Source organism: Aquarana catesbeiana, linkage group LG06, assembly GCF_042186555.1.
Source record: "Aquarana catesbeiana isolate 2022-GZ linkage group LG06, ASM4218655v1, whole genome shotgun sequence".
Taxonomy (NCBI): Eukaryota; Metazoa; Chordata; class Amphibia; order Anura; family Ranidae; genus Aquarana; species Aquarana catesbeiana.
In genome coordinates, this window is record NC_133329.1 from 298278228 (window position 1) to 298291449 (window position 13222).

Here is a 13222-nt window from a genome sequence, read left to right on the forward strand (position 1 = left end):
AGATCTGTAGCAGATGCCCTTTGCAGATAGGGCCCCTTTGGTAGCGTAGCAGAAAAGAAGTCCCAGTGCTTAGCTGTCCTATTCCTGTGGCTACTGGTCCCAGTACCACCTCTTCAGGCACTGCCAGCCCCAGGGTTGCTGTTAAAAATCATGGGGCCCCATACAGCCTACCTGACCTCCCCCCCCCCCCCCCGATGAAAGTGACTGAGGTCATAGATCTATCAGTCCCTTTCTCTACAGCCTCAGCTGCACAGATGAATGAATAGGAAGCGCTCTGAGGCTTCCTGCTCATTCACAAACTGAAGTATAGTGTACAGAGTTTACTATGCTTCAGTTATGAATGGACACAGGAGTGATTGGTACCGATTGCTCACTGTGTTCATTCAGGAAAAGAAGGGGCCAGTAAAGGACATCCCCCTGTGTGCCCATAGCAGCTGCCAGCGAGAGAAGAATGCTGGCAGCGCTGCAGGGGGAAAGGGGTACACAGGGGGGCCCAGACAGCAGATAGAAGGGGCGCATGTGCTAGAACCAATCCCCTTTGCAATGCAGCCGGAGAGAGGGAGAGGAGAAGCTGGCAGCGCTGCAGTGGGAGACAGAAGAGGATCGGTGTCTGCAATAAGACAGTAAAGTGGCCCTCCTGCTCAGTATGTGTTTGGGCCCCCTTTTGAATTGATGGGGCCTGGGCCCAGTAAAGGAGGGCTGGCTGTACTGCCTTATCAGCAGCCCTGGCCAGCCCACTCTTTCACTGGCCCTCCTGGCTACTTCTCCACAGTCCTCCCAGACTGAATCTGCATCCATCCCAGACTGCTTGCACCCAGTCCCTTCAGGCATGCCTCAATCCTCTGACTGTAACACTCAACAACCCTCCTGGCTGTCCTACTCCCTGGAGATTTGCCTGGCAGTGTTCTCCTGCTGTCCTCTCCTTGTTCCCGTGCCTCCTGGTCAGGATCTCCCTGTGTGTCTTGAAGAGGGGTCCCCTCCACACCCAAGCCCAGGCCTGATTTTACCCCCCACCCCCCCAGACTAGGGGGTTACTCTCAAAGGCCTCCAACAGCCTAAAACTCCATCTCCATCTTCCACCCGAACTCCACCTGCCCCAGCCGGTCTGACCCTGAGTATTTGAGGGGGCCTGCCCCCTACCATCCCATCAGTTGAGGATTGGTTAGGGCCCACAAAATACTCCAGGCAGCTTCTCCTCCCTTTCACTCCCATCCTTCCGGAACCTTCTGCTAGTTTCCAGAAGTAGGGGGAAGTATCAGAGATGCTTCCTGTGGGTCATACCAGCCTCCCTGAGTCACTCAACCCTGACCCTGAAAAACACACAGGCTTGGCTGCCAGCCAAGCCTGAATTTACCTACACTAACAAACAAAAAAACGTATTATTTTAAGTATTTTGGGGGCCCTGACCAATCCTCAGCTGATGGGATGGCAGGGGGTGATACATGTATGTAACACTTTAGGGGATTTGTCCTGAGCGCTGAATATATTAATTTACAACTGAATAATTGAAACATTTAAAAGATGCACGTATTAAACAGAAGTGGAGAACTGATGTCCCTGGACTGATTGACAAAGATTTGTTTGAGTTATGAGAATTCCCCTTTCACCCGTCTATTATCCGTCAGAGATAAAGTAATTCAATTTAAAATCATTTATAGGGCTTATTTCACACCACATAGGCACCATATGATGGACCCCAGCATCTCCCACTCTTGTTGGAGGTGCACTCATTCACCTGGAGATTTCATTCATATATTTTGGTTGTGTGCTGTAATTGTATCCTACAGGCAGAGTGTGCCTTATGTTATTTATTATGTGGTACACAGATTCCTATTGCTCTAACACCTCGGTTCTGCTTGCCGGGTTTGGTAGAGGAACTAGTCAACACAGTAGCCCTGAGAACTCTTCTAAGTTTGCTATTGTTTTATGCCCATTATGCGCATTATGCTGGAAAAAGTCCTCTCCTCCCTCAGTCTGTTGTTGGATGAAGCTGGTTAGTTCTAATTCGCCTCTGTATCACTTTACCTACCTAAATAGAGGATGTCCTCATACGTTTTATAATGTTTGGTCATGTTGGTTAGATAACCCCTCCACAGCCACTCCATTGGATCAATAAAAAAAGATTTTCGCAATCTTCCAAATCTTACCCAAATATGGCCTGATCTTTATCTTTACACCTCTGGCCTATTGGTCCTCTTGCAGTTCGATTGCAGTGTGAAAAGTTTGGTGTGTCAGCTGTGTGCCCGATATTAACTCCTGATTGATTGTTAGACAAATCCCATCCACATCCACCACAGTATAAAACAAGAGCACCTTTATGGCGGACCCATACCAGGGGGATGCATACTGGGGTTCTTCCAAACAAGTGGCATTCTTTAACCACTTGCCGCCCACTGTCAAATGACAGAGGAGCGGTGCAGCTCTCATTCTGGGACTACATCATATGACGGCGCCCCTAGAACGGCCTCTCTCGCACGCCCACGGGGGCACGCAGCATGGTGATCGTGGCAGCGATGTGTTCCTAGGACACAGCGTGACCCCAATCTCTGTAAAGAGGTGATGACGTGGCTCTTTAACATGTGATCAGCTATGTCCAATCACAGCCGGTCACATGTAAATGCGGAAGTGCCGTTAATCGGCTCTCCTCGCCTCACACTGCCAATCAGTGGCATCTTCTCGCAGGGGAGACCAGGACAGGTAATCAAAGCACTAATCATCAGTGCCCTGATTACAGTAAAGCCCCAGCAGTGCCCATCAGTGACACCAATCAGTGCCCATTAGTGACACCAATCAGTGCCCATTAGTGATGCCAGTCAGTGCTGCCCTTCAGTGCCTGCTCATCAGTGCCTCCCATCAGTGCCACCCATCAGTGCTGCCTATCCATGCCGCCTATCAGTGCCCATCAGTGTCGCCTATGAGTGCCCATCAGTGCCACTTATCAGTGCCCATCAGTGCGCCATATTAGTGCTTCTTCATCAGTGCCACCTAACCAGTGCCCATAAGTGCCGCCTCATCAGTGCCCATAAGTGCCACCTCATCAGTGCTCATTAGTGCAGCCTATCAGTACCGCCCCATCAGCGCACATCAGTGAAGGAGAAAAATTACTTACTTACAAAATTTACTGACAGAAACTAAGAAAAACGTTTTATTTTTTAAAAATTTTCGGTCTTTCTTCTTTTTTTTTTTTTTTGTAAAAAATAAAAAACCTGCAGTGATTATATACTACCAAAAGAAAGCTCTATTTGTGTGAAGAAAATTATTTAAAATTCATTTTGGTACAGAGTTGCATGAACGCGCAATTGTCATTTAAAGTGCAACAGCGCTGAAAGCTGAAAAATGGCCTGGGCAGGAAGCAGGGGTGGGTCCAGAGTCTAGTCCCTGGAGGGACACTGCCAGAAAATACATTTTTTGTGGGCAATTTATCGGGACAATGGCTGGTGTTAGCGCTTTCATCATCACTGCACCATGGTTGATATGGTGTCAGGATGATTGAAGCTCAATATTTCTATTATTACATTGTAATATAAAATGAAATGGTTCAGCTCACCATAATCCAGAATCAGTGGGAGCCCCGAGTGTGTCACTTTCCACGTCGACCTGCCTTCAGATGTGGATTTTCACTTGCCACGTCCCTGCCACAAGTTGCAGATTTTCGCTTGCCTGCCACCAGATGTGGATTGTCACTTACCAAGTCACCTGCCACAAGTTGTGGATTGTCACTTGCCACGTCACCTGCCACCAGATGTGGATTGTCACTTGCCACACGCTGCTGATTGTCAATTGCCACGTCACCTGCCACACGTTACAGATGGTCACTTGCCACGTCACCTGCCGCACGTTGCGGATTATCACTTACCACGTCACCTGCCGCACGTTGCTGATTTTCACTTGCCACATCAATCACCTGCCAAACATTGCTGATTGTCACTTGCCACATCACCTGTCACATGTTGCGGATTGTCACTTGCCACAAGTTGTGGATTGTCACTTGCCACGTCACCTGCCACACATTGCGGATTGTCACTTGCCACATCAAATGCCACATGCTGCTAATTGTCACTTGCCACGTCACCTGCCACACGTTGTGGATTGTCACTTGCCACGTCACCTGCTACACATTGCTGATTGTCACTTGCCATGTCACCTGCCACACGTTGCGGATTGTCACTTGCCATGTCACCTGCTACACATTGCTGATTGTCACTTGCCATGTCACCTGCCACACATTGCTGATTGTCACTTGCCACGTCACCTGCTGCCCGCGGCTGCACAGTGACTGGCCAGTACCTCTACTCACCTGCCGACCGGCCCGCCGCTTACTCACCTGATGACTGCCCCGCCTGCCCACTCACTCACCTGATTAATTACATACTGTATTTGGAGCACTGAAAGATTTTAGTTTATGGATTGAAGTTGAAGAAAACAAAGAAGATTGTTTCCTGGACATTTCAGTAAATGAGCCTCATCAAAGTGACCCCTAGCCCACCCGTGTTCTCTTCGTAACTGAAAACTCACATTATCTCAACTGACTGTGCAATATTATGTGGAGCATTGCACACTGCATAATATTGCCCATAAATAATGAACCAAAATCAATGTGATGGTAAGGTGCATGTGTATATATACAGAATCTCACAATAGTGAGTACACTCCTCACATTTTTGTAAATATTTTATTATATTTACAAAAATGTGAGGAGTGTACTCACTATTGTGAGATTCTGTATATATATATACATGTACCTTACCATCACATTGATTTTGGTTCATTTTCGGTTGAGATAATGTGAGTTTTCAGTTACGAACACGGGCAACATGTGACAACACTGAAGAAATGACACTTTGCTACAATGTGAAGTAGTGAGGGTACAGCTTGTATAACAGAGTAAATTTGCTGTCCTCTCAAAATAACTCAACATACAGCCATCAATGTCTAAACCACTGGCAACAAAAGTGAGTACAGCCCTAAGTGAAAATGTCCAAATTGGGTCTAAAATGTCAATATTTTGTGTGGCCACCATTATTTTCCAGAACTGCCTTAACCCTCTTGTGCATGGAGTTCACCAGAGCTTCACAGGTTGCCACTGGAATCCTCTTCCAATCTTCCATGACGACATCACAGAGCTGGTGGATGTTAGAGACCTTGCTCTCCTCCACCTTCCCTTTGAGAATGCCCCACAGATGCTCAATAGGGTTTGGAGACATGCTTGTCCAGTCCATCACCTTTACCCTCAGCTTCTTTAGCAAGGCAGTGGCTGTCTTGGAGGTGTGTTTGGGGTCATTATCATGTTGGAATACTGCCCTGCTGTCCCGTCTCCGAAGGGAGGGGATCATGCTCTGCTTCAGTATGTCACAGTACATGTTGGCGTTCATGGTTCCCTCAATGAACTGTAGCTCTCTAGTGCCAACAGCACTCATGCAGCCCCAGACCATGACACTCCCACCACCATGCTTGACTGCAGGTGAGACACACTTGTCTTTGTACTCCTCACCTAGTTGCCACTACACACGCTTGACACCATCTGAACCAAATAAGTTTATCTTAGTCTCATTAGACCATAGAATATGGTTCCATAAATCCACGTCCTTAGTCTGCTTGTCTTCAGCAAACTGTTTGCGGGCTTTCTTGTGCATCATCTTTAGAAGAGGCTTCATTCTGGGATGACAGCCATGCAGACCAATTTGATGCAGTGTGCGGCGTATGGTCTGAGCACTGACAGGCTGACCCCCCATCACTTCAACCTAGGCAGCAATGCTGGCAGAACTCATATGTATGTTTCCCAAAGACAAGCTCTGGTTATGACACAGCACGTGTACTCAACATCCTTGGTCGACCATGACGAGGCCTGTTCTGAGTGGAACCTGTCCTGTTAAACTGCTGTATGGTCTTGGCCACCATGCTGCAGTTACGTTTCAGGGTCTTGCCAATCTTCTTATAGTCTAGGCCTTCTTTATGTAGAGCAACAATTCTTTTTTTCAGATCCTCAGAGAGTTCTTTGCCATGCGGTGCCATGTTGAACTTCCAGTGACCAGTATGAGAGCTATAACACCAAATTTAACACACCTGCTCCCTGAGACCTTGTAACACTAACAAGTCACATGACACCGGGGAGGTAAAATAGCTAATTGGACCCAATTTGGACATATTCACTTAGGGGTGTACTCACTTTTGTTGCCAGCGTTTTAGACGTTAATGACTGTGTGTTGAGTTATTTTGAGGGGACAGCAAATTTACACTGTTATACAAGTTGTACACTCACTACTTTACATTGTAGCAAAGTGTCATTTCTTCAGTATTGTCACATGAAAAGATATAATAAAATATTTATAAAAATGTCAGGGGTGTACTCACTTTTGTGAGATACTGTGTATATATATATATATATATATATATATATATATATATATATATATATATATATATATATATACATATATATATATATATATATATATATATATATATACATATATATATATATACATATATATATATATACATATATATATATATATATATATATATATATATATATATATATATATATATATATATATATATATACACATATATATATATATATATATATATATATATATATACATATATATATATACATATATATATATACATATATATATATATATATATATATATATATATATATATATATATATATATATATATAATATATATATTTATATTCTTTACACTAAGTATTGGGACGCCTGCCTTTACCTTCACATGAACTTTAATGGCATCCCAGTCTTTATGCCCCGTATACACGGTTGGATTCTCTGACAGAAAATGTTGAATGGGAACTTGTTGTCAGAAATTCCGACCGTGTGTAGGCTCCATCGGACATTTTCCATCGGAATTTCCGTCACACAAAATTTGAGATTTGGATCTCAAATTTTCCGACAACAAAATCCGTTGTCGTAAATTCCGATCGTGTGCACACAATTCCGACGCACACAGTTCCACGCATGCTCAGACTCAAGCAGAAGAGCCGCACTGGCTATTGAACTTCCTTTTTCTCGGCTCATCATATGTGTTGTACGTCACCGCGTTCTTGACGTTCGGAATTCCCGACAAGATTTGTGTGACCGTGTGTTTGCAAGACAAGTTTGAGCCAACATCCTTTGGAAAAAATCCATGTATTTTGTTGTCGAAATGTCCGATCATGTGTATGGGGCATTAGTCTGTAGGGTTCAATATTGAGATGGCCCACCCGTTGCAGCTACAACAGCTTTAAATCCTATGGGAAGGGTGTCCACAAGGTTTAGGAGTGTGTCTATACGAATGTTTGACCATTCTTCCAGATGCGCATTTGTGAGGTCAGGCACTGATGTTGGACGAGAAGGCCTGGCTCACAGTCTCCGCTCTAATTCATCCCAAAGGTGTTCTGTCAGGTTGAGGTCAGGACTCTGTGCAAGCCAGTCAAGTTCCTTCACCCTAAACTTGCTTATTCATCTCTTTATGGACCTTGCTTTGTGCACTGGTGTGCAGTCATGTAGGAAAAGGAAGAGGCCATCCCCAAACTGTTCCCACAAAGTTGGGAACAAGAAACTGTCCAAAATGTCTTGGTATGCAGACGCCTTATGAGTTCCTTTCACTGGAACTAAGGGGTCAAGCCAAACCCCTGAAAAACAACCCCACACCATAATCCCCCCTTCACCAAATAATTTGGACTAGTGCACAAAGGTTCATAAAGACATGGATGAGCGAGTTTGGGGTGGAGGAACTTGACTGGCCTGCACAGAATCCTGACCTCAACCCGCAGAACACCCTTGGGGTGAATTAGAGCGGAGACTGCGAGCCAGGCCTTCCCATCCACATCATCAGTGCCTGAATTCACAAATGCACTTCTGGAAGAATGGTCATACAGTCCCATAGACACACTCCTAAACCTTGTGGACAGTCTTCCCAGAAGAGTCGAAGCTGTTAAAGCTGCAAAGGGTGGGCCAACCTAATATTGAACCCTACGGACTAAGACTGGCATGCCATTAAAGTTCATGTGTGTAAAGGCAGGTGTCCCAATACTTTTGGTAATATAGTGTATATCTTGACAAACTGAGGAATAACGGGGCAGGCAGAAATTGCACTTCCTATAGCAATAACACAAATTATTATTTGCAGATAGTGTGATGACCAGTTTTCCAACTCTCATTCTTATGATATATAGTTTCTTGTCTGAAATAATTTTTTATATATTTTTTGGCAGTTGGCATTCCTTTTTATGGGTATATGTTCACATACAACATTTTTATCCTACAGGTCCTCTGCTTTCAGAAAATAAATATTATATTGGGGGTATAAAAAGTAAAAATATTAGGCTGAAAACATGGCGAAGGTGAAGTCAGTTGTATATATCAGACCCTGACTGTGACTTGACATACAGCCTTGGCACTTACTAGAAGGCCGCTTTAACGGTTGTCTCAGAGGTCTGTTCCTTCCCAGAAGATAAAGGCAGTTCTCCATGTGACAAGGGGTAGGGCATGCTCCTAATCATAATTAACATATTTTCTAATAATTTAGCATGTCCTAGTGACAGAAGAATGGCTTTTAGACAGCTGAGCTGACAATAAATAGACTGAGTGGAATGTACCGACAGTAACATATCACCCATCTTATGTATCAGTATTTCAATAAGTTGATTGTAATTGGGTACAGAATGTGCTAGGCACGTTTTGAATCCCTTCAGACTGTTGTAGTTCTTTGAAAGACTAATTATTTTCCTGTTAAATTATCAACCAATGACTCCCTTACCAAGTTTAAGGTAGAATTAGTGTTCTACACCTTTAATAAATACACTTGTGACTTTTTGAAGTCTGATTTGGGCTGACTCCACACCTATGTACTGGTGGTAAAAGTGTGTTACAATGTATGATAATGCAATTTTTGTATGATTTGAACTCCAATGCACATATACAATATATAAATTGAACCTGGCTACAGCGCACCAAAACACAGAGATGTTGTTGGGTGCGCTGAGTTGTCTAAAAGTAGGAAAGGGGCATTTAATGCATTAGGGCTCATTAGAGATTTTTTTAAAGATAATGAGCTGCCTTTACTTAATGCCCTTTAATGCAAAAAAAAATAAAAATTTAACACTCATGTAGGTTCCTAGATTGTAAGCTCTAACGAGCAGGGCCCTCTGATTCCTCCTGTATTAAATTGTATTGTACTTGTACTGTCTGCCCTAATGTTGTAAAGCACTGCGTAAACTGTTGGCGCTATATAAATCCTGTATAATAATAATAATAAAGCAGGGCTCTCCAAACTTTCTAAACAAAGAGCCAGTTTACTGGCCTTCAGACATTAGGGAGGTCGAACTGTGGTCATCGGGAGTAGTCAAATGTATAAGTAAAGTCATATAGTTATCCTCCCTGGCGGTATGATTATTTCGGATTTTAGGTGCTGAAAGCGGTACAATTATTTTGCATGGAAATTTGGCGTTTTATATTGTAGGCCTGTAATTCTTAACAATAACACACTTGAATCTGTCCACCAAGAGTCTAGTAGATATCCCGGGTATGATGAAGTTTGAAACACAAAATCATAAATTATAATATAATAAATAAATATAAATAATTACAAAAAATAATAATATAATAATAATAAAATAAATTTCCCCACGAGTCACTAACGCTCAATTCTGCAAGTGTTCTAATTTACTATCGCTGTTTTCTAGCTGGTCTAAAGCCACTTTTGATGTAAAGGGACACTTTTTGGTTGCTATGGACAATCTCAAGTTTCCAGGCAGAAAGAACAGTATATATAATATAAAAGTGCATGCAGGGCATTGGACAAAGCACTGGGGACAAAAGGGATGTGAAATAATTTCATACAGTACTGTAATCTGTAAGATTACAGTACTATATGTGTTATGATTTTTACAGTTTTTTTAATTTGCCGCCAGGCTCCGTCCCCGTGCGTCGCAACGCTTGCAGGGAACGGAGCCTGGCACAGAGAGGCTTCGGAGGAGGACAGAGCCCGCAGATAGCGCGGGGGGACATCGCAGGATCCTGGGGACAAGGTAAGTATACCGCTCCAGGATCCTGCAATGCAATCCCGTGTGTGGCTTGGGGTTACCGCTAATGGTGCTGAAATTTAACCCCGAGCCACACTCGGGAATACCGTCATGGAGGTTACAGGGTAACTCCACTTTCGTGGGGAAAAAAATAGCTAATAAAGAAAAAATAATATAGCGCATACAATTGTGACACAAGTCATATTGCAATTAAATGTTATTAAAAATTACCTTTCTTTTTCAATCTGCAGCTCTGTAATTTTCTGAAAATGTAATTCAATATGGCTACCTGGAGGTGTTCTGTACACAGTGTGTGTACAGAACACCCCCCATAATCATTTCCTGTTTGTGTGATTGGCTCACCAATTTTCCCAGAAGTCTGCCTAAGATGCAAGTCAGATTTTAGGCATCCCCTGCAACAAAAATTTAATTTTTGGTGAGATAATTCCAATAGGAAATCACGTCCAAAGGGATGCAGGCCCAGCAGATTTCCTCATTAGTGCCCTGCAGGTGCTCAGCTGATTGATAATTATGAAACCACTCCTATTAGAATCACTTTCCCACATGGATACAGACAAACACACAGAGATTTCTTCAGAATAACAAATGGTAGGAATCCGCAAAAAAATTTGTTAAAATCCCTGCAAAGTAAATTGATCACCCAGAGGGGAATTTTTTTTTCAACAAACGTGGAGTTTAGCTTTAAGTATGTAAATCAGGTGATTCCGGTGATCAGTGGGGGTAAAAGAAAATTACATAGCACCTGTGGCCAGTAGGAGGAGAAATAGTATCCCATAATTGATATTGGTGGGAGGAATGGTGCCCCATCATTGGTGTCATTAGGAGGAATAGTACCCTATGATTCGTATTAGTAGGAGTAATCATGCCCCATTGTTGGTGTCAGTGGGAGGAATTATCTCCCATTGCTGGTGTCAGTGGAAGAAATAGTGCCCCATTGTTGGTGTCAGTGGGATGAATAATGCTTCATATCAGAGAGCGGAATAGTCCCACAAGGGCGGATAAAGGCAAGCAAAGGACCACATCTGGGTCGCAGTTTGGAGACCACTGGTTTCCCATAATTCATGGCCTTTTATATGGATATATCATAAAAATCAAAGAACAGTATGTGCTAGTATACTGTATACTCTGATATACAAGCAGCTTGCAAAAAGAACAATATATGCAGTTTTTAGTCAAATCTAAATGCAAATTGCAGTGCTAGGTTTGAGGCTACCCAGTTGCAAACTAGATTTCCACCCACGCTGTCCACAATCCAACATTCATCTGTGTCATTGAAACTACAGTATTGCTTAGACAATTAAAATGAAGGAAGGACACCGTCACCACCCAAAAACTCCAGATGAATAAATCAACAGTTAGTAAGAGCTCACAGCATAAAAGAGGTCATTATGCATGTGTTAGATCCATGTGGCCAAGATGTAAAGATCCTGAGTCCTCTATCCTCCACTGTTCCAGGATAACAGTTGTTGTGGATATTAGGTTCATTAGGCAGTGTTCCTGTGTTCATCTTTTTAACTCCAGTTACTTCCAGCAGAACCTCGAATTTACTATCATGGGATAATCTGCACCAATCCCCAACACTGAAGAGTAGGAGATGGGAAAGAATAGATGGTAACACCAAGGGTTTCATGGAATTTTACATTTTGTGTAATATCCGGGAGCAACTTGTGAGATTGCACTGACTGTCATCTGCTTCTTAGATTTGTTTTCACCTTTCTGGCCCTGTGTTACCATCTATTCCTTCCCAGCTCTTGCTTTTCAGTGTTGGGGATTGGTCCAGATTTGAACTTTTTCAGTAAGTAAATGATACAAGTTATTACTATGAGTTTTGCCTCAAAGTAATTTTTTACTTCCTTCCTGCTTATAAATGTTATGATTTAATTCAGATATGTTTATATACTGCTTTGAGTGAATGTATGTATATCAAGAATATGATTAGTATTTCTATTTCAGCACTGCTGAGATAAACTCAGTTGGCCTTTGCTTTGCCTGGTCAAGGAAAGAAACACAATTGCTTTAGTGTATCGCCTGGTACACACGATCACAATATCGGACAAATAATCTTCCATTTTTTTTTTTTTTGCATGCTAGTCTCCATTTCGATAATGAAGAGGTTACTCAATTTAGGAAAATTCTTGTACGACAGAATACCACTTCAGAAGTGATGTAATGTATTGTATTGTACTTGTATTGTATTTTCACATGCAAACTGTACTGATTAAATGAAAATTGTACGATCTAGTATTATACGAGAAAAATTTTCGTGTTTGTTCCTTCGGATAATTTCAAATGAACTGTTGTGATCGGTTCTCGAAAGCTGTGTATTATCGTACGATCGCTTCAAAAGCTGTATTTTGCGTATGATTTTTTTGATCATGTGTACTAGACTTAAGACTTCACCTGATGTACTATGTATGGAGTTGCAAGGATTTAGGGCACTGTTTGAGGCATGTTTGAATTGTCACTTGCCCTGACTTTATCCAGTATCTCCCAGTGACTATGTTTAATGCTTCTTTTTCATTTTTTGGGGTCACCACCTGGTGAGCAAACCCTGGTTTCCTTTCCCTGTACTTACTTTAATTTGAACATATTCATCTACATGAGTTGCCAACATTAAATAAGACATTTAGTATTGGCACCACTCACTTTAGATATGTTATGAGCCAGCTTGCTGTTTAAACATAGACACAGGGCCCAACAGCTCTATGTATTCTATAGAGAGGAGAGGAGAAGACACACAGGCAACCCTTGGCTGGCTTATTTACAAGAATACATCATTCTCCTTTGGAAAGTCCATTGTTTTTATTCCTGTGATGCTCGACCTATACGTATCCTTTGAGAGAGAGGAGCAGTGAAGGACAGCCTTACACTTCTACTAGGCAAGAAGCAGCATAATGTAATGATCCAAATAGTTGCCCCATTAACTTTTTTTTTTAATTAAAAATTGTATGCCAAATGGTAATATTAATTACATAATGTGAAATGCATTCCCATATAGGGCTGAAAAGAATGTTAAAGACCAATGTTTCTCTTTAAAGTGTATGTCCATTCTAAACTTTTGGACCAAGTGTGGAAGGATTAGCCTTTCACTGCTATCCAGGACCCTGGGGGAGAGGTTTACTGAACACCTGGTTCAACAGTTTTATCAGACTTGTGGTGAGGGCAAAC